Source organism: Cricetulus griseus (assembly GCF_003668045.3).
Source record: "Cricetulus griseus strain 17A/GY chromosome 1 unlocalized genomic scaffold, alternate assembly CriGri-PICRH-1.0 chr1_1, whole genome shotgun sequence".
In the NCBI taxonomy this organism is placed as follows: Eukaryota; Metazoa; Chordata; class Mammalia; order Rodentia; family Cricetidae; genus Cricetulus; species Cricetulus griseus.
This window is the reverse complement of record NW_023276807.1, coordinates 172,860,125-172,883,561: the sequence shown is the minus strand read 5'-3', so window position 1 is coordinate 172,883,561 and position 23,437 is coordinate 172,860,125. Positions and strand designations below refer to the sequence as shown.

At 42.0% G+C, this 23,437-nt stretch overlaps 1 non-coding gene across 1 annotated transcript; it reads left to right on the top strand.

The window, feature by feature from the left end:
* Positions 1 to 1,974: 1,974 nt before the first annotated feature.
* Positions 1,975 to 2,047, top strand: Trnar-ccu. Its single transcript has one exon. It is a non-coding gene; the product is annotated as a tRNA-Arg (tRNA).
* The last annotated feature ends 21,390 nt before the right edge of the window (positions 2,048 to 23,437 follow it).

Sequence of the window (23,437 nt, the reverse complement as noted above, 5' to 3'; positions counted from 1 at the left end):
GATGTGCTGAGTAAGGGTGGCATAAAAATTGTGGGAGTGGCTGACCAATGACTGGTCCAGCCTGGGACCCATGCCATGAGAGTAAACCCACCCATGACACTGCCTTGAGTGCCAAGACCCAGAGACTGGATGGCCCAGAGACGTAGGATAGAACCAAACAGGACTGAAAATGTCAAGGTAATGATTCCTAATGTTATTCTGCTCTACTCATAGTCTAGCCCAATTGTCATCAGAGAGGCTATATACAGTAACTGATGGAAACAGATGCAGAGACCCACAGCCAAACACTAGGCCGAGCTCAGAAAAGATGAGGAGGAAGAATTATAGGAGCCAGATGGACCAAGGACAATTTCTAGTGTGGTTTTTATTTCTGACCAGGTTCTTCTCTCTTAGAAAAGTTGATGGCAATATATAAATGGAATATTCTTTCAGTCATTATCTCAGTAGTTAAAGGGTGGAATCACAATTTCAGGAAATTTGGGGGAGTCTTTGGAATGATTTCAGAGACAAGTTCACTAAAGGCCATTTTCTTAGAACATGTCTTTTCTCACCAATATCAGTAAAACTAGAAGCCAGGCTGTACTGAACACACGAGAACTGCTCAAAGCCTTTAAAAATCTACCTACATACTGTTGGAGCAGTTATCTGAGAAGTGGCAAAGATGATTTAATCAACTAACTTTGTTTGGTCAGTACTCTGTGTCAGCAACATGGCTGCAAGACACAATGCCAATGCCATGATAAATGTTATCTGTGATGTCTAGTTGCCTCTTCTAGGTAGAAATGGGAGACAGGATTTATACCACTCTGGTCTGATATAATGGACCCTGCCAGATACTCTTTTGATACAAACCTACAGATTTCAACAATAGCTAAGCTGTCCATGCAATTCAGTTTCATGTTGAATTTGATAACATCTGACTTCATGCCATATGTATCAGTCCTGAACTTCGATCAGACTTATCAGGTGGCAGAAGTAGAAGAAATACCAGTCAACTACTTCCTCATTGGTAGATGAAGTTACAGATGCCTAGGGTGAAGAGCTTGTTCCAGATGTCAGAGAGGGTTCATCTGCCATTGGCAGCTAGAATTCAGGTCCCTGTTAGTATTCCTCCACTCAATTCTTTTTTATTCACTTGTTTATAGACCAGCATTTTGAAAGACAGAACATCAAATAAGACTGCTCACAATAGGTAGAAACAGGCCATATTCACTTGTTCATTCATGAAATAGATAAACTGTGATCTGGATAGGGAAGAAACTCTTTATGGAGCTTGTGCTCTGGTGGGGGAGGGGCAGAAGACTAGACAGAGACACATAAGCCAAGCATGTTCACCCAGTAACATGTCCTGAGAAGAACATGCAGAAGAATAGGGAAGTGACACTTTCTGTAGATAAAGGGCTTCCTGGTTAAAGGTTTCTACTTTGATCTGGAAGTTGACTGATAAGAGTCATGCAGTCAGCCTTGTGAGGCTCTGTGTAAGGCCACTCTAATGACACTGGAGGCAAAGTAGATGGTGCTAGAACATAGGCAAGACAATAGGGCAGGAAAGCTAGAGAGGCCAGGCTGTGCTCAGTGGAGGAGGAGGTGGGAGTGGAGCAGATGATGAGATCAAAATATGTAGTTCCCCATGTCATGGCCTGGCATGTCTCAGTCCCATGCCACAGTAGCCATGAGGTTCGGCCTGAGTGGGGGAGCATGGACTTGGAAACTCCTAGCAACCCAACGGTGATAAAGACCAATCACAGGCATCTTGTCATCTTTAGAGAGCTCTCAGTTCCATGCTGCAAAATTGGAGTCTGTTCTTTATTCAGCATCTTCCTGGCTGTTCCTAACCATGTTCCCTAGCCATTATTCTCTCCTGCCGTCATCCCCTCTGCCTTTTCCATTGCTTCTTTGGTGTCCATTTCTTCATGGTGTCCATGGTTTCTTCCCCCATTCTCAGGTCCTGAGTTTGGGCGCCATTTTGTCGTGGCCCAGCTAGCTCAGTTGGTAGAGCATGAGACTCCTAATCTCAGGGTTGTGGGTTTGAGCTCCACGTTGGGCACCAGATAATGAATGAGCTTAGTAACCTGTGAGATTAAGATATCCTTTATTAGATAAACCCTAGCCAAATGCAAGCCAGAGCATGCCAGGGGCAGCAAGGCAGGGAGGAGAGAGAAGGGGTTCCCATGTGCCTTGTCTGTCCCTTTAAACCCAATCATGTGTCATCCTGATCTCACCTTGACCACTCTCTGACAGGCATGGTCAGGCACACCTGTAGCCAGCTTCTGGAAGGCGTGGCTTGTACTGTCCCCTACATCCCTATCTTGATCATGATTGAACAATTGAATATTATTCTAAAGCTAATCGGATCTGCTGGAACTTTTATAATGGCAAAATTAATTTCTCAGTTGATCTTTCTAAGATACAAAAATAGATCAGTAACGGCGTTGAAATTTGATCCACATTTTGTGACATGCAACAGAGTCAAAATAACCAAAGAAAATAAGACAAGGCACAAATAACTGGGATTAGTCTGTCATTACGCTGTCAAACCAGTTGTGAAGAGAAAGCATACATGCAAACACACAAACAGCCAGAATCTGGAGGTGTATATCTCTGGTCGGTGACAGAGAGATGCTATTGCTGTCCAATGACACTTGATAGCGTTTACAAATCCTGACACTTTAAAGATGATCACTAAACCTATGGTACAAATTACATGGTCACCATTACATGCCAACATCATAGTGATGAATCTTTTTCTTTCTTTTTTCCCCTGTTATCTTAGACAAGGTTTCTCTGTGTAACTTCCCTGGCTATCTTGGAAGTCACTCTAGACCACGATGGCCTAGAACTCAAAGATCTCCCTGCCTCTGCCTCCAGAATGATGGGATTAAAGATATGTATCACTGCCACCTGGCTCATAGTAATGAACTTTAATGAGGACATCCACCATCATACTCTCTGTCCATTTCATTTTCATTCCCATCTTTTATGACTTTGATAACTTATTCTATTCTCTCTATATGATTTGCCCTTGAGATGTGGAGGTGCTTCATAAGCCACTCAAATCATTCCCTGGGGCCCAATGAACATTCTTGCTGAGGTCCATTTTTATTAACAACCTGACCCATATTGGTTGAAAAAAAAAACATCATTTTGGCAGAATGTAGGCTCTTCTAAGGGTTGAAAATAAACCCTTAACCAGAGTATATCTTACTAAAGCCTCTCTGATTGGATTTGAAGCCCACTTCACAGGAGGGAATTTCATCTGGTATTATAATCTTGGTCAAAAGCCCATGGCTTGTCATTGGCCCTCAGAGTAAGCTTAGTATTGTCATTTGGCTAAATGGTTATGTTGTCAAACTAACTTCTAACTACTTATGCTCCTACCCTTAGACTAATACTATCTCCAGCTTGGTTACACAGACTTCTTTTTGCAGTTCCAGCAAAAGCTCATAACTAGTCAGAGCACTGACAATAACTATCTGTGGATTCTTCAGACCTGAGTGAGACAAACGTCACTGATGAGGGCACAGAAAGACAGTAAGCGCTGAAGAATGGAGATGAGAGCTGTGAAATGCCGACTCTGGACATGACATGTCTGTTTGCACTCCTGAACTCACAACAGCTGTGGTTACCTACCTAACTCCTGAACAAATGCAAACCACCTAGAATTCCAACATGAATGGTTGGAATAGAATTCCAACATGAATAGCTCACAAGACACCATCTCTAGGTGGGGAAGGAATGATTGGCTGCCTGGGGAGGAGAATCACTTCTCTTTGGGGTATAACCAGTGGGAGGTCACCCATGTTCCAGCAGATGATCCCACACCCATTCCCATATGGGCAGAGCTAACCAGTGGGATTATTTAACAAAACAAAGTAACAGACAAGGTTATTAAGCTGGAAGGGAATGATGAAGGGAGTCCAAGGGGAATTGGAAGGGGGACATAAGGAGTGGTTATGATCAAAACCCACTGCATATATCTATGAAATTATCAAAGAATAAATAAAAATATTACTAAGATAAAAGAAAGTAAACTTAGCAGCTATAAAATATACTGTGTACATAAATAATATCTACTTTATATGTTGTGACATTTTTCAATGGTGGGAAGTCTTGTTACTAAAGTGTGGGGGGCTTAGAGTTCAATTGTCTGGGGGTTTGGGGGAGATTTTTTTCTTTTTAAGAGAAAACAACACAAGGTTGTACTTTGCCTTGTGGGTTTTAGTGTGGATTTGTATGGACGAGGAGCAGAGTGGCAGCTTATTGAGCCTCTGATGATCAAGATGGGCTATGTCACATCTGGTTATTGTCTTGGGAAATCCCTTTTATAGTGGTTTCTAAATTTATCCAAAGTGGTTTTTAAATTTATTCCATGAATAAATTTAGGTCAATCATATTTTATTGACTAACTTTGTAATTAAACCTCTTTACCCAACTAAATAATATGTTGGTATAGGACTGTGTGTCTTACGAATGTCATGCGATTTCTCAACAAAATTCTAAGGCAGGTGCTGTTTCTGCCATTTTCTAGGTAAGAAGTTTAAAATATAAAATATTTAATCAATTGTCCTTAGTAAAGTAAACAGCAAAGATGAGATTTTTAACTCAAGGTTGTATGACCCCAGGGGTGAGGAGCTCCTTCAGAATTAGTTGAGAGTCTAATGCTGTAGGAATTTAGGGAATGCTGGGTAGATTCTGTGTGGCTTCCGATAGACACAGCAGGGCCTGGACTGTGATTTGGACTCTTCTGATTCCTCTGAGGAGCATTGTCACAGCACACATTTCCATAACCTGAGCTGTAACTATCTAAACACAGATAGCATGGAGTCAGGACCAGTGTGGCACTGCAGCAGCCTTCACTGTGACAGCCCAGAGCCACCATCTAGGAAGGCTGCATTTCCTGTGAGGATCCTTCCTCACTCCTATTACAAGGAATAATGCTAATTATTTTCCTTCTCATGGCAATTAATGTTCCTCAGAGCTGGTGCCCTTGATTTTAGAAACTGACCTAGAACACACATGCCCAGGGATACAGATGCTACACAATGAGAAATTCATTCTCTGCTTGATTTTGTTGGTGAAATTACACTCTGTCACCAGGCCTATCTGCTGCCATAAAAGGTGTTAATGAAACATGACTTCTGGGATTTGTTTTCAAGGTTGTCTTCCATTATACCCAGTGGTTTGAAAATGCCTTTTAAAATTTATGTGTCAGAATGGGGGTGGAGGGCACTGCAGAAAAGACAATCCTGGTAACTCTCAGTGAGGCCTGACAGTTACATCCATTGTTCAGTATCTTGACTGAAAGGCCAAAATGTGCACAGAGGTCTTAATTTATAGTGGAGAGACAGTCTCAGATGAAAACTGCACAGGTTCATGTTTCACTGTTGGAGCCCAAGTTTCTGGTTGTTTTTAAAATGGATGTTTCAATTCATCAAAAGCTCCGAAGTTGCTACAGAGCCAACCATTCTTCACAAAGGCAGGTTCTCTTGATAATAGCACTTTGTTCTGAGAGTGGTTTCCGAAGCAAGAGGTTTAATGGTGAGATGAAGGACCTTGGACCATTTCCCTGGAGGCACCATCTGAATTCTCTCATTCTGGAGGAACCTGATATGTGCAGGAACAGTGAGGATGGGGAAGACGTAAGCAGCAGACTGCTCAAATGGTTGTAGCCTCAGAAATGCTCAGCAAACTGTCTTCCAGCCTCTTCTTATAACATGGTCAGTTCATTATGACTTAATGTTTACACAGATCTGATCAAGGCCAGCCAGGCTTGTAGGCATTCTATACCCATGGGACATGTACAGATAGATACCTTTGAGTCATATCTCTGTGCTTCCACTCCACACATGAGGTGAGCAGTTCATTCTCACCCCCTGCACCCTGGCTAGAACTGGTTGACAGACAAGAAAATATGTTAGAGTAATTCTATAGCCCCAGGTAGAGTTTGAGTCTCTACCTTGACCATGATAGAGAAACACAAAACAGCTTTTTAAATAAATAAGGATGTTATCATTAGCAAGCTACTTTGCTTTCAAGATGATGAAAACCATGTCAAATGCCCAGACACGATTTATGGAAGAACCAATTGCTAATTTTAATATTTTCTAAGCATTATTGACTTAATATTTTATTTTCACTGTCTTATACTTTCAGTTTTATTATATAGATAGAAAATATTTTCCCACTGCTGGTTGCACTGTTTGGAAAGGTTGTGAGACCGTTAGTGTGTGGGCATATTAGAATATGAGCCTTCATGTTTATAGCACAATCCTGTTTCATGTCCCATCTCTTCTCCTGTTCTTCTGAGATGTGAAGGGGTGATTAAAGAGAGCAGAATGCCATACCAACCCTTTCTGCTTTCATAAACCATACCCTCAAGCCATATCCAAAACTGAGCCTTCTTTCATAAGCCTCTCCTTGCCTGGCATTTGATTACAGAAATTAGAAAAGTAACTAACCCAGGAGGTTGATATCAGGAACTTGGGTTGTTGATATGACTGCATGATGATGCCATTCATAAGCCTATGGGACTGCTTTGCAAAGTGATGTGGAAATGTTTGGAGCTGCGGATTAGAGAAGTGCTAAGTTAAAGCAGAGCTTAATGTGTTACCCCGTGGGAGCCCAGGAGACCTGAATTAAATATAACAAAACTAGAGACACTGAGAGTTGTTTCTACTTCCTGTCCTACAGAGATACAGGTGAGGGACCTAGCCACAGTCTCTCTGCTACACAAAGTGCCTTCTCACTGCCCTAAGAGATACAGGCGAGGGACCTAGCCCAGGTCTCCCTGCTGAATACAGTGCCTTCTCACCATAGAAGACTCTGTACTTTATCATGCTAATCTTTACTGTAAACTTGAACAGATGAGAGACACATCCGGGCTTGTCTGTAAAGCGGTTTCCAGAGAGGGTTATTAAAGTGATACAACCTGAATGTGGGCAGCACCATCCCTCGGCAGAGGTTTCATACTGAATAAAATGGAGAAAATTGGAGAGCACCAGCATTCATTGTTCTCTACTTCCTGGCTGCCTCAAAATCCTTCCACCATGCCCTCACTGACATGATGTACACAATACACTATCCATTGAGTTGCTTTTGTTGGGTATTTTGTCACAGCAATAAGAAACATAACTAATATTAACCTTCAAACCATGAGACAAAGTGAATCCTTCATCTCTGAAGATCTTTGTCAGATGTTTGATTATAGCAATAAGCAAAATAACTAATGTGGATACAGATAGGTAGGTGACAGACACTTGTAGGTGATGATGAAGATGATGGTGATGGTGATGATGATGGTGATGATAATGATAAAAGACTACAGTGGTAGCAGTGATAGTGGTGGAGATAGTTGTTAGATAAATAGATAGATGATAGATAGATAGATAGATAGATAGATAGATAGATAGATAGATAGATTCATTCTAGAAAGACAAACAAGGCTCATTTTGGGGTCTGTATAAGCTCTCACCTGACTTTTATCCTCAGTAAGTAGGTTGACATTAGAATCTGCCAAATTGAAATGGACATCCATGAGTTAGGACATCATGAGATGAAACCAGGAGCCCTGAGGACTTTACCATCTTCTCATATTCTAAAATATTTTTCCTGTACTCAAATCTTACACAAGTTGTTTTTGCACAAGTTTTAAAGGTGAGAACATCCTAGGCAATCAGCATCTCTCACAATAGAACAGAAAAAGAGTTGGATGGAGTTCTTAACTTTGCCCTAGTTTTCTGAAACACCTCCTGACATGGGTCTATGTTGACAGTAGTTAGCAAGTTCCTCTCTCCTGTTCCCACTTATACCAGCTCTTCAATAAATGAGAAAGACAGTCAAGTACTGGTGAATTATTGTGAGATGTCATGGGAGAAAGAAATAGTCATTTTTCCATCCCTAGTGTCCACTCACAGTTCTTGCTGCCTAGAGATCATTATTATTAATAATGTCAGGCCTGAGGCTAAATGACTAGCATACATTAGCACATTTAATACTCTCAAAGTCCAGTGAGATGCAGAGCTACTCATAGTTTTTGCAAATTAGAATCAGGAAAATTTTAATTATGCAAATCTGAGATTGTTTAATATAAAGTATCAACACATTCTCACTTAATTTGCACAATTCAAATATAGCAACAGCAAGTCACTCTAAATTTAAAATATTACAAAGAATTCCCTAATTCAAAATTAAGACTAAAATGCTAGGTTCAGGGATATGGCATAGTTCCAGCTACTTGGGGGGCTGAAGCCGGAGGATAGTGTAATTTATAACAGGGTAGCCTACATAATGAGACTATTTCTCAATTAGAAACCCAATAAAAATTTACAGAGAATAAAAAGGTAAGCCTAGAGAATTTGCAATTGAACCTACACCTTGCTGACACATGGCTGATACTTTTGCTGAAAAATAATAATTGTTAGGATTAAAGTTAAAGCTTACTGAGCACTAGCTAAGAGCTTCAAGGATTTGAAGCTATCTATTTTTAACAGGAAAGAAAATCCTACCCAATAGAACTATTATTATCCCCAATCTGAAAAGAAGGGAGAGGAGACGCGCCACTATTGAGGAGGAAGATGGAACCCAGCTTCACTCCAAATGATTAATCCTGAGTTGCATAGTTACATGTGTCTTTAATTAAATAAGCTTTTAGAACTGCCCCCTCCTATAATGTATACTTGCTTTATAGATTTATATTCTTACCTTTGAAATCAAACTGTGAAGTGGTGAATTAACTTGTCCACAGTCTCAAAGCTAAGGGAACCCACACTCACCTGATAAGGATAGGTAAGCTAGCAAACACAGGTAGCTCTCCTGTGAACACCAGTCCTGTTGGTCACCGCCACTGGCTCCCAGATGAGCACACATCCACCCTGCAGGCTATCTTTGTACCACCTTCCCTTCAGGAATGATTAAGACACACCTTGAAAGCATGCATGTCCACATGCTGGACGCCCTTCTTACTCCTTCAGTTCCACCCTTGACAGAAAACATCTGGACACTCTCTCAAAGGCTCACACTCCTGCTGCTGTTGTCGCTAGCTTGCTCTTCTCAGGCAACAGCTAGAATACATGCCTGACTCAGGCCAAGTCCCCAGGGACATATTCACACCTTCTCATTCTCTATATTTTCTACCACAGGCTGATTTAGCAGAACATGCCGAACCCTACAGAAAGCACAGGATAGACACAGTTTGGTCACAGAATCAACAAAAGCTGTACAGTAAGTTGTGCAAGAAAAATACTGAGAGTGCATCTTTCCACCAGCAGAATGCCCAGCCTACAAACTGTAAACCTCTTTGGTACAAAGTGAAACACTTTTCTTAGAAGCACAAGACTCCTGAAAATGGAGAAGGTTCCAGATAACCCATCATGGTGTAGTCACTGCCCCTGAGTGAGACGGGGAGAGCTGACCTGCTTCCAGGATAACTGAAGTAACTTTCTGAAGAGAGTGAAATTAATATGCAGATATTAGTTCTGATTATGTTGCAAGTTAGTTCTATTATGCTTAATATATTGATTTATACCATGTCTGAGTATACAAATAAATAAAAATATACTGAGTATACAAAAACATTTGAACGAAGTTATGTTTAAAGTATTTATTATATATTTGCTTGTATAACAAAACATGCAAATGTATGTAAATGTATACGTTTTAAAGTATACACACATTAATTCAAATAAACTGCACAGCTGTTTCTTCTTTCTTGTTATAAGTGTCAGAAGCAAACATCAGGCTTCAGCATTTTGGTTTTCTGATGTCTGTTAAGTGCTCAATCTACAGCACACTGGAACTGACGTAGGAGCTGGGATGCTGCTCACAGAGCAGAAGTGGAGCATTGGTACACTTGGTCCCGTCCACTGTGCTACGTCAACACTGGAGCCTGTCTGCTGATCACCGCTGTCATCACACCCATCGCTCTCCTTTCACTGGAGGCAGGACAGACCAGGCATGCTCCTCATCTCCCTGTTGCTGGCTTCCAGAAGGTAGTGACTCTGCCTTTCCTTCTTGTCTTTTTTTCTGAATAAAGACTGCAGTGTGCCACACAGGATAACCGCCCCTTGAGAAGTTGCACACCCTGGACAGGGACATGAGCTGCTTGCTCAAGAAGCCCATGAAGCCCAGAGTGCGGACAGGTCTGTCCCAGACAGCAGGTATTCGAGGGAGCATACTCCTCCCTGCCCTTCACAGATCACTGAGTCCACGGGGAGCAAGGATCTTGAGAAAATGTCAAGGAAACAAGCTACTTGTTAAAGGTCAAAGCTGGTTCTGGCTGCTGGGTAGAGGAGTCATATGTTTTAAAGACTGAAGGCAGGCAGGGCTGAAGCCAGGACTCAGAGGAAGTGTCTCTGCAGCTGGCAACTCGCAGCTCACCTGTAGGTCTAGGTGGGAACCCAACCATGGCACGTGTGTTTTAAACTGCACTTCAAGGTAGGTTAAGAGCTATTTTGTTTGATTTAATGGACAAATGCAAAGACTGGGCAGATGTCAATGATTTTGCTGTTAACATAAGAGATTTGAGGTCAAGATACTTAAACGGGCCCAGATGTGGTACAGTGGCGTGTGCCCACAGCCCAGAGCATCACACACCACTCCCTGCAGCCCCTCCCTCTCTGCTGTATCACAGTGATGGTGGCAGATCAGCTGAGAGAGAGAAAAATGTAACCAGGACACATCCAGATCAACTGCAAAGCTGTCCAGAGAAAGTCCATGCATTAGTGTTAGCTTAGGTTTTTTCTTTAAGTGTTCCAGATAATTCTAATGTGAGAACAGAGCTGAGAGACATTCTTCTAAAAAATGTGATTTGAATGTCACAGGCAAAAGTCGTTCTTGAAGTATGTGATGACATGCTAAAGCTTTAGTACACTCCATTGTACTTAAAGGCTCCCGCTCCAGTGTGAACTTTGATTTCCATCTGCAAACTCTGAGAAAAGACAACAGTTTAAGAAGTTGGGGTTGCCAAGGGCAGTCTAATTTACCAAGGAAACAAGCTGGGCTGTGGAACAGCATGAAACGAGCAGCCCACAGTGAGAAGGCGCTCTACCGAAGGCTATGCAGGCTCGGTTTTTGTCTATGTCAGTCAGTGGGAACTGAACAGTGCTTTCTTAACACTGCAGAAAGACCAGTTCCCTCTGTGCAGGAGGGAGAGTTTAGGGAACAGAGATGTCTGCCTGCTGCAGACCTCCCTCAATAAACAGTGTTCTGTCCCTCCAGAAAGGGAGGAACCAGAAAGGAGAGGGCATCTTTTCCTCCTTTAATTTATTCCTGGAGCCCCTTAGCCCATGGAACACTCAGGTTCTTTTTCCTGTTGTATGTGGGGCATCTCCTCAAGGAAGTGAGATAGCTTGGGATTCAGATAGCAGGTCAGCTCCTCTGGAATGTCATGAGATGCCATTGTCAGCAGGATGCTGAGACCAGCTGGTCAGAAAAGAATGCCTGAAAGGAGTTAGCAATGGATTTCATAAGAAAAGCCATTCCATGTTGAGACAGCCAGGCTCAGGAGCCTTTACTCTAAATGGGCATGATACCTCAGAATCCATAAGTCCCTACAGTTGACAACTGTTGTTTAATACAGGTAGCTGCTAATGGGGGAGAGAAATGCAGAGAAAGGCAGTCTAGAGAACCCAGGCTTCCTAACACACACACATCCAAGGTTCCAGAAAGCACAGAGAGCAGCTTGTCAGAAAGAAATGAAGCCTTGTAGATGATAATCTGTGAGTCTAAACCACGCAAAGGCAAAGAGAGTCATTAACTGCCATCCTTGGATAGGCTCCTACCCATCGGTATATCAGCCGTGTGAGTGCCACATGGTGGGAATTAGACACAGTGTGTTGCACATTCCAGCCATTCACTTCCTGTTTACTTCTCACAGCTCTGTGTCTGATGCACAGGAATGCCTCCCTTTTAAGTCTCGACCAAGTGCAGCCTGTACCATTCTAGCCATGTCTTTCCTTTGCCTGACCAGCTCAAGTCAGAGCTTGGCTGTTAGTTTATTCACAGTTCCCCCCTGTTGCCATCCTCACCACACCCTCCACTGTGAGTCTCAAACATGTCCTCTGTGTCCCATCAGACAGTGTGCCACCCTCACCATCACATGGAACATGGTTCACAGACATGCTTAGAGTGCATGCCAAGCTCTTTACTCGTGTATCCACAGTGAAAATGAAGAGAATGGAATGGATTCTCCCTGGTGAATGTCAGTTAAGAGCACTTGCTACTCTCCCAAAGGACCACAGTTGAATTCCTAGCTCCCATATGGCAGCCCCAACACCTGCAACTGTAGTTGCAGAGAGCTGATGCCTTCCTTGGGCCCTGTGTACACTGCATTTATGTGCCTCAGAGATACACATAGGCAAAAACACCCACACACATTAAATCATCTTGTTTTCAGTTAAGAAGCAGAGAGCAAGCCATGCTTATCTACCAGTGTTCAGCTTTAGACAATCCAGCATTTCCTGGATAGAATGGTCCTTCCCACAGGAAAAAAAAATGAATCTTCCCACATCAGTAAAACATGGTCTCCAGAGGCATGCCCACAACTCTTCTTCCCAGGGAAGTTTGGATACTGTCAAGGTGACAAGTAGCTGACCATCACAGACATCCGCAGAAGGGCTCCCTGGGAAGGTGCATGCAGAAGAATCTGGGGGAGAAAAGTGCCATTTGGAGAACTTAGCCCACTTTGTTCCTGGTGAGCAGCTAACTGTTTGGAGCACGGGAGAGCCCGACTGAAAAATGTTCACCCTAAAGCTATGCTGGGCACCAGGGAGAGTCTGTGCCAAGTCACTCCTAGCTAAATGACTTAAATAATAAAATTAGTAGCAATTTGGCAGGACACTGTATGATTCATAAACTGTTATTGTCACTTATCTACCTTACCTTCTGACAAAAATAAAAAAAAAAAATGTTCTCCCGACTGCAGGAAGACAGAATCACAAACAGCATACTTCTGGAATGTGTGAGGTTTCATGATAAAGAGTATCTCAGAGACAGAGAGCTGGGCATAATGGTGACTAGGTCAGACTAGTGGCATTTAATTTCTGCAAGGTACATTAATTGCTAAAGCATTTTTACTGTTTCAGCCTTCTCCCCCAAATTCTCATCTTCTATGAACATCACTGGCTACTTTAGATTCTCCACATGAAGTATTTTCTGATGGTTTATTTTGTGAACTATGAATGGTGTGTGTGGGGGGGTCAGGGTTAGGGTTTATTTGATGACTGGGTCTCATGTGGCCCAAACTGTCTTCAAACTCAGTTGTACAGCAGAAAATGATCTTCAACTTCCGGTTCCCCTGCCTCTGCCTCCTAAGTGCTGGATTACAGGCCTGTAACACCACACTCTGTTTATTGGTATGGGGGATCAAATCCAGGCTTCACGAATACTAGGCAAGAATTCTACCAACAGAGCTAGGGGCTTAGCCCTGTGCTTTTCGTTTCTATACTCTTTGCAAAAAAAATGCACTGGGGAATGAGTTCCTAGCTAGGTCTTGATGGGATCAAGAAGTAAGGAACTTGTTCTGGCTTTCTGTGGTGGCAGCTCGGACAATCAGAACAAAAAGACAATGTTTTAGTCCCTGCTTTTAAAGGACAGTCCCAGGGTTCAGGAGAAAATGAGGGCATGCTGTGGTTTGGATGGAATTGTCTCACATTTTGGAAGCTAGGCCCCAGTGTGGTTAGAGGGGTAGGACTTTTAAGGAGTGTCAACCATTGCAAAAGTGTAAGAGGCACTGCTGAAGAAGGGGTAGTAGCAGTTCTCAGGGGCCTCCTAGCTACTTCTGTCAAAAGGGTTATTATGTCAAAGTGATCCAGATCCTCAGCATTCCACTGGGGCTTGTGTTACCTTGTAATCTGTCCCTCCGGAATATCACCACCATGCCTTTGACCTGTCAGACTAGGAGCAAAGTACCCAACTGCAAGGGTTTCCTCAGGATAACAATACAGACTGCTGAGTGGGATGTACTTCTGAAGAAAGACAAAGGAAGAGACAAAGTGGAGGCCCTTTATCAACTCCCTTTCTATAGACCCAGCTGAACTATGCTGTAGATGAACAATGAGATTTATAGCTTGCTTGCTAGTAATTGTCAAACTGTCCACTTCATTCTCTCTCTGAAGTTCAGTTTCTTTATACAAACTAGCATAAGAAAATCTGCATTGCTTAGGTCCCAAGCAATGATGAAACAAAATGTTGTGTGTGGAAGCATAAAGATTGCAACAAACACTGTCTGGTTTTAAGTGGTTATAAAATGCAGAAACAAAATGATGAGGATGAGAAAGCAGATAGTTTCCTTAAATGTTCCTCTTAATGTGAAGGGATTATTATTCTTAGCTAACAGCTAACAGGCCTGTGTATACCAGATGCTTCCAGCTCTTCCTTCAAAATAAATCTCCCATCTGTCCAAGGTTCCTGTTTCCAGTGCTGCAGAAGCCAGCATCACAAAGTCATGGAGCAGCCTCTACATCGGACCCCAATTCCCCATCCCCAGGGAGCAGCACTGTCCATCAGATTAGGTGGCCCTCTCTTTCACATTCCTGAATAGTTTATTGTTGTGTCCCTGCACAGCTTCCAGAGATTTAACCTGACTGTAATGATGAGAGAATGAAAATATAAACCTACAGACCAATGGACAAACATACAGGTTAGGATCAGGTGGACTGCACTTTCTGCTCAGGAGACCTCAGCACCCTAGAATCTCAGTGTGCTTATTATATAGAGTTTAACAGAGACATATGGGGTCACTACATACAGCTGAACAAGAAGGCGGGGTCTTTACATACAGATAGACAAGGGGGTAGAGTCATTACATACAGATAGTCATGGAAGTGGTAATAGTACATACATATAGACAAGGAGGCAGGGTTACTACATACAGATAGACATAGAGGTGGGGTTGTTATATACATATACATATATATATATATATATATATATAATATATATATATATATATATGGAGGTGGGGTTATTATATACAGATAGACATGGAGGCTAGGTTATTACATTCAGATAAACATGCAGGTGGGGTTATTACATACAGATAGACAAGGAGTCAGGGTCATTACAGATATTCACACAATATCTTACACACTCAAGATTTCCTCTGCTCCCCCTCCTCTCTCCACAGTTTATGACCACATGTAAATTCCAAATGGTTGCAAGGCCCCAGTCCATATTCAGGACCCTGTAATTGTCACTAGTTGCAAGTCCCATTTCTGAGAAAGCATACATCAACCTTCCACATCTAGACTGGCAAACCAGAATTTCAACCAAGAATATGACTAAAATATACACCTGATCAAAAGCCACTCCATTGAAGGCCTTTACAGTCACACCTGTTGACAGCACTTGGAAAAGAATCATGAGCTGGGTGTTTTCAGCCATTCTGTGGATAGAAGAGTATTTGAAAAATCAGGAAATAAAGAGAAAATTATACTTTCAAAGTGATTTCAGCTTTTGTGACATCAGATTACAGAGCTAGAGCCACAGGTCTGTGCCTGTCTACTGGGTTCAACATGTGACAAGAGTACTAGGAGTGAGGGTACACTTTTCACTGGCCAGCCCTAGGTCCAACATACATGAAGGATAAGCAATTCCATAATGCTAAGTAACATGGCAATAATTTTAAATTTCCTGTCATTAATCCAGGAACTAAAATTTCGCAGGAGTATACAAATTCAATTCACTCACTTCTGAACCCTGGAGTCACCATGGTCCAGGGCACCACGGCCACCTATTAGAACCACTGGGTTTATTGGATCTTTCTTTCAAAATCTCAGACAGTGAGTCTGAAGCAAACAAGCTAGACAGTGTTGGCTTGCAGGAAACACCCACCCAATCCCCTGGGTTGTTCTTGGCAGATGCCAGGCGTAAAAGTATCTTAATCATTCAAGATTGAATCAAGACTTTCCAGAAATCATGGATAATTCAAGTAATATGTTCCCAATGCTCAGGACAGTGTTTGGTGCCTTTTCAATTCTCCAGAACTCATGGAGATGTTGTTAGGAACAGTCAGAAAGCCTAAGCAACAAGGTGGTACTGGAGAAATGCTCCGAGTTTTCACTGAGATACCTGTACTCCATACTAGAAAAGCTAATCTTCAAAGTTCTGTAGGAACTATTATAAAAGAATCTAAGCTATTAGCTTTGTAATACAAATAAATTATTAACTTATAAATTCCCAGGGGAAAAAGAAGTTGAAAGGAGCTAAATCTGGTGCAGGAGAAATGGAAAGTAGCAATGGATGTGACAGGGAGTATTTCCTACTTTGACAGAAGTTTGCATTTGCCACAGAAGTAAGGAAAGGAGAAAAATGATACAGGCAATCAATCAACATCTTAAGGCCAAAAGAAGTGGGGCAAAAAGGGGGTGATGTGTAATGAAAAGATGGTGGGCTAGGTCCCAGAAAATAAACATTCAATCCATGTATTTCTTAGAGGAAAGCAAGAATATATGGAGCAAATTATGTAAGATGAGGAAACAAAATGGAAACCACAGCACAGAGGTTGCACACATCATCAGACACCCTACTGAACAGTCGGTTGTTCAAGAAAGCACTCAGTACTCCACTGCAGCATGTTGTGATAGCACCAGGGCTTCTGTAAATGTCCTTTACCAACAGTAGAAATAACCTAAAATGAATAAAGATGCATAGCATATACACAATGAAATGCCATTTAGCCTTCAAGAAGAAAATGCAATGTTATGCATTTGTCCACATGGCACTAAGTTCACCTTAGGTCCACTCTGAATGTGGATGAGAGTAATGTTACTTTATTCACTTTTGACAAATGCATCACTGTTCACTAATGGGGTGTCTAGAAGGGGGAGGTGTAGACTGGATTTGCATGGAAGCCCTGTGCTTCTGCCCCATAACAAAAATTCCTTAAAGTAAATAAACTGCATTTGTAAAAAAAAAAAAAAAAAGAAAGAAAAGAAAAAAAAAAAGCTTCACTTGTGTGTTTTTACATTGTGAGCAACAATCTGAGAGAATTTCAATAGACTAGTTACTGTGTGCCACACCAGGAGGTAGAATTAGTGACTGCTAGCTGTTGGGAAGGGTATAAGAGTGAAAAGATGGTAGCTGACATAGTTCTGTCTGTATTCAGAAGATAGCGTTCTGAACTCCATGAAGATATAGTTATGTGTGGATAATTCTTAACTCGTATATTTACCCTACACTTCTGCTTCCCTGTAAATGTTCCTTATTTCCATGACAAGATTTTCCTGTTGCTTTGAGGACTTTATGTTTTTTGTAGCAGATTTGCTGGTCATGAATTTGTACAGGTTTTGTGCATACTAGGAGTTTTTACTTTTATTTTGTCTTTGGTTTTAAAATATCTAGTTTCGATTTTTAAAATTATAATTAGTGTGAGAGAGCATGTGCTTGTTGGTGGAGGGGTACATTGCACAACAGTGCTCATGTGCTCTTCAGAGGACAATGGAAGTAGTCAGTTCTCTCCTTCCATCATGGGGATCCTAGGGATGGAACTCAGGTTATCAGGTTTGGCAGTAAGTACTTTTACCCACTGTTCCATCTCACTGGTCTTTGTTTCCTGTAGACTCCAAGGTTGAGTTTTCTGTGTAGATATTGTTATTGTTTTCTACCTAAAAGGGTTATATCTTCTACATCCATTGATTCCGGCCTGAATACATGTGCCCACTTTCCTTTAGCTGAATCTATGATTGTCTCATTAGTAACAGCTCAATAACTTGATTTTGTTCCACATTGCCATCATTTTCTAGATGTTTCTTCTGTTCAGGGTTCATTGAGATCGTTGTAAATACCAGTCTACAACACCCTGAAATCTGAAAAATGTTTAACACTATGTCTCCAGATCAATTTTCCATCTCCACTCCTCTTTCTTCTCCCTTAGGGGCTCATTAAATACATATTAGATTGCTTTTATGTTGTCACACAGGCTACTGCTGTGTGTGTGTGTGTGTGTGTGTGTGTGTGTGTGTGTGTGTGTGTGTGTGTGGTATATATATGTGGTATGTGTTCTCATGTGTGCATATGGATGCATGTGTGGATGTGTAGAGGTCTGAGGTCAACAATAGGTATCTTTCCTCAACTTCTCTCCACTCCATTTTTTATGTAGTATTTCTTACTGAACCTTGCTGGTCAGCAAGCTCCAGGGCTTTACCTGTCCTTGGCCTCCAGCCCTGGGTGACCTGCTTGCCCAGGTTAGACATGGTGATATGAACTGAACTCAGGTCCCCATATTGACACAACAAGCACTTTACCAGCTGAGCCATCTCCTTATGCCCATCAGAGTTCACTTAAGGGCCTCTGAGTTTTGTTTGTTTACATATCCAGTCTACTTTTCACCCTAGTTTAGGTTTTGGACTGAACAGTATAATTACTGTGTCTAAGAGCTCAGTCTGAAGCCTCTCTGTCTTTACTTTGTTGAGCAAACATGATTTAGTAATAGTATTTTGATACCCTTTCTATTAATCCTAAAATCTAAGACAGCTCTGGCTGAGCTTGAATCAATTTGTTTTTTTTTTAAATTGATGAGACACCCTAACCTTTGGTTATGAACTAATTATTGACTGGCAATTGTGATGAGACATGGCTTACTAGATGTCAGGTGTTGTCATAGGCCACAAATACTCTTGAGCTTTACTGTGGGATAAGTTAAGTACTTGGAAACATTTTGAACATTTAGTTTTGCACTTAAATTTGTTTATATTTGATTAAACATTGCATTAGGTCAAGGCTAATTTTGTCCAAACCAGAGACAGCATTTCTGAGGATATCAGACAGAGCTCCAGGGAACTATGAGATTCTGCACCATGACTGGACAAACAGGCACCTGTGGGCCTTGGTAGCATCAAACTCTTACCTTTTGTTATGTTGTGATTAATGTTTCAGTTGTAGTAGTTTTTCCATGTGTGAGGTTGGACATCTCTACAGATCTTCAGAGCTATCTGTGTACTGGGTGAGGAAGAATAAGAAGAACATGTAGACTTGAAAATATGTTAACCTACAGAGGAAGGAGTTCATGCTGGGGCTTCCAGAATGAGTCACTGTATTTGCAGAGATAATGTAAAAATATTATTATTCTAGAACATATTTTAGAACCTTTATCATTAAAACTGCATAGGAAATTCAGTCTAACTCTCTGGCACCTCACATTTGTTTTAGGTATATCAGTGTCTGGGCAGAGACATCTCCATCTACTAAGTCCATATACAACCACAGAAATCTTTATAGAAGACCCAGAGCTACCACAAGGCAAGTCTCCATGAGAAATTCCTGCCTGTTCACCTCTAATTTAGGTTGTAGATAGCGTAAAACATAAACACATTTTAGAAGCTTTTAAACAGAAGTATAATATATACATAGAAAAGTACACATACACTAAGTGTACTCCTGGAAGAACTTCCAAAATTCCAGTCCCAACACATGGGTTTGGCTGTGTCACTGTGTCCTGCATTCAACCAAATGTTAATTGAGGTACTTTAGACGATGTCTTCTAGAAGTAGTTAATGTCAACAATTGAGATTAAGCAAAAGAGATTTTTCTTTTCTCAGTCACACAAGCCAGCCTTGCCAATCAGTTAAAGACCTTTATAGAAAAAAAACAACACTTCTCTAGGGAAGCAGAGATCCCATGTCCAGACAGCAGCAGCAGCAGTAGCAATGACAACTCTTGTTCACAGGTTTCCAATGAGCCTGTTTCTTCCACTAAGGCAATGTTCATCCCACCCCCCCCCTCTCTGTGTGTGTGTGTGTGCACGAGCGCGCGCGCATGCATGCATTCATGCATGTGTAACCTCAGCTCAGCTGAGGCTATCTGCTTTTCTCAGTGAGTCTCTTCCAGACTTAGAGCACCAGCACATGCTCATTACATGAAACAAAGAACAGTTAAAGCAAATATGTTAAACGGTAGAGGTAATGTAGTTATGGCAGTATGGGCAGGAATGTGGCTGCTCTGCGTCCTGGGTCTCCACTGCTGTTCTGTGAAAGAAACTCGGAAAAAAAAAAAAAACAGTGAAATTAGATGTCTGTAAACGGCTATGAAGCCACCTAGTCAGTGGCAGCACCTATTTTAGGAAGTGAGGATGACTGCTATATTTTGTCATACCCTGGGATAAGAAGATTTGCATCATTTCAGTTGGACTAGACATAATATAAAGGCAGCCACTGAGTCAGAGTAGGTTCTGGCCTCCTATGCCTTTAGTGCAGTTTGACAGACTAGATTAACTCCAACCTGCTGTCCTCATACTGAGGAGATTTCTCAGCTAACTCAACCTTGGGCTCCAGTGAGGCAGCACTGGAACAATGGACCTCAGCCCTCAGTCGATCATGAAGATGATGAATGCCTGGCATCTGCCTTAGTGAGATCTAGTCAGATAGCCAAACCTCACACTTATGCTTGAAGGGATGGCAAAGGCTTTGGGAAGGCTGTGGTAGATGATGCCAGGCTGCTTCCAACACCACCAGTGGGCTGAGGGACAGTGTCAACATGAAACACCCTGAAGAATACAGGCTTGTAGTTGTACTGAAAAGAATTTTGGTCTTGAGGACCCCATGTTTTCTTCTGTTGCCTCCTTGTCCTGTCAGCCCACTCAGTATTTCCCTTGTGGTCTCAAGATAATTTTCCAGAAGCTGAATCTCATGGAAAGCTTCCAAATAAAATCTATATCCCAACAGCCACCATCCAGTGATACAGAGTAAGCAGCAGACAGCTGTGTAAGAAGCAGAAGTCACCAGGAGAGAAGTGTGGATTCTTGCATGTGGAGATTTAGATGTACGTGCAGCACTAACCCCATCTTCTTCATAGGTCCCATGAAACATTTCACTCCGGCATCCAGATGTACACATAACTGCCTAAGAAGGTAACCTGGAAGGGCAAAAGGAGCTTCTCGGGTATCAGAGTCAGTGGTACAGGGGAGTGGGGGTGGGTAGGGATTAGGAGGAGAGTAAGTGTCAGTGAGGCCCAGGAAGAATGTCCTGAGAGTGTCCAAGGGAGCAGAGTCAGCCCAACCACAGTACAGAGCCTGACACTCAAGAACAACCCTGATCTTGAGGGTCTGGTGACAACAACCTGTCCCCTCTCTCCATCTCCACCAATCCTCATGACACTGAGCTTCACAGGGTCACAATCAGAAAGTTCTCAAAGTAAGAGGAGGTGGAGTCGGAGAGGGGAGTGGGCTGTGAGCTTGCCTGTGCCACAGTCTCTATCCCATTTCGGGCAGGACTGAATGATATTCAGTGTCGGGCTCTAAACGCTGTTTGGAGCAGACCATCTTCAACAGCTGCAGTGAAGCCATCACATGATCTGATATGACATGAGAGCCTGCTCTCAAGAGTGACCACAGAAATCGTGTGTCTCCTCCGATGTTCGGACTATTGCTATTCTTGAGTAGAGAAAGGACCAATCCACTGAAACAGCTTCAGAGTGAATGAAAAACAAGAACAGATGCATTTTCTGGCAGTACTATGGCTCACTCTTATCAATTTCTGTGGCAATTTCTAACCAGAACATCCTGGGCATTATCTACCACAACATTTTGCAGTTAAACAGTTTGGGATATTGGTTTGGGGTGGACTTCACTCTATAAGCAGCTCTCACTGGTTCCATGAAATTTATTTTAACAGGATGTAGGTTGAAAACATTAGAATGCAATGGAGTTTCCTCAAACCGTTCTACCCACACAGTGAGGCCTGCAAATGAACCAGTCCCCATCTGCCCCCTCCCTCCTGTCACACATGATGTACACAGGCTTCCAGGCTGAGGATTCCATTTACATATGTGCCTACGGCTTGTACCCCAGAAGAGCTCCTGATTTTGCAGGCATAATTATTTATGTGCTTTCCCATGCCATCCTTACCGAATTGGTAACCACACAATCTGCACAAACTGTCAAAACAAAAGCAAACCTTCAGTTTACTTTAGCGCTCTTCAATCATCTTTTACATATTTGAAGCTCCACTTTATTTATTTTTGGTTTTTGGGGTTTTTTTGTTTTGTTTTGTTTTGTTTTTTGAAGCAGTGTTTCTTCATGTGGCCCTGCCTGTCCGGGAACACACTGTGTAAATCAGGCTAGCCTGGAACTCACAGAGATTCACCTGCCTCTGCCTCCCAAGTGCTGGAATTAAATGTGTGCACCATCATCGCATGACTTGAATGAAGCTCTATTGTTTTGAATTTAAAAGTCCTTCTTCTCAGGAGCACTATAGCTCTCTGCTTTCCACCTCTCCACTTCTTTATTATCAAGAAGAGGAAGCTCTATCAGGAGGTACAGCTGCTAGATACTAACAGGGTCACAGAATGAGGCCACGATAAAGAAAAGATTGCGTTGTGTTGTGTTAAATTTGGGTCTGGGTGCATGGAGAGAGTAAAGGGATTCAACAGAGAGCAAGGTGTACCCTCCACCCTCACTGCTTCTCAGATAGTTTGATTCTTCTGTTTCAGCTGTACTCCCATATGATCCTGGTGCCTGACTCCTGGCACAAGTGAGAGAATACAAGGAATATTCCAGAAAACAGAGAACTCAGAGCTTCCAGGAAGGGCCTTATACCAAACAGATAACTTGGAGCTTTTCTTCTCAAAGTCAAGCTCAGTCAGCAAGGTCAGACTAGAAGCAAACTGGAGCCTGGCGCACAAAGCATGAGAATGGTCTAAGGTGTGTGGCGGAAGCCTCAGTGGGCTGATCCAGAGATGGGGTACTAGATGTGCAATTATAGATTATAGGACATAGATCATTCTTATGGTCAGAGCCCCAGATCATTTATTGACAAAACAAAATAGTCACAGGTAATTGGTGACTAATGATTTCTGGGAGATATTTTGAGGAGGAAAAAGTTATCTGAGGGACAGTGAGATGACTGAGTAGTTAAGAGTGCTTGACAAAAGTTCAATACCCAGAGCTTACATGGTAGAAGGACAGAACCAAATCCCACCCTTTTCTCTTGCTCTTCCTCTTGCTCCTGCTCTCTACTCTGGAGCCTCCATGTGATCCCGGGAAGAACACACCTGCAGCTGGCATCTGATAAGGTAAGTCTTTATGGATGATGTTTAAGACTGCGCTAACATATAAGAAATGCTAGTCAATTGGCCAGCAACATTGTAACCTAAAAAAAAAGAACCAAATCCCTTGAGTTATTCTCTTATTCTCTGACCTCTACATGTGTGCCATGACATATATATGCATGTGTGTGTTCATACACACAAGACAGACAGATAGGTTAAAAGCAAACAAGGAAATATTTTAAAAGTTGTCATTTGGAAGAGTTCTGTGGTAGGAAGCAGAGCAAACACATACCATACAGCTACTGTGTAGTAACTCAGTGCCCACAGATTTGAAATAGAATCTTAATTATTTACCACTCTGGTCATGACTGTGTCTAGATGTCTCAGGACACGAACTAAATGTGTCAGTATGTAAGTTACTTATTATTATTCTTACCAGATAAAATAAAAACTAAGGCCA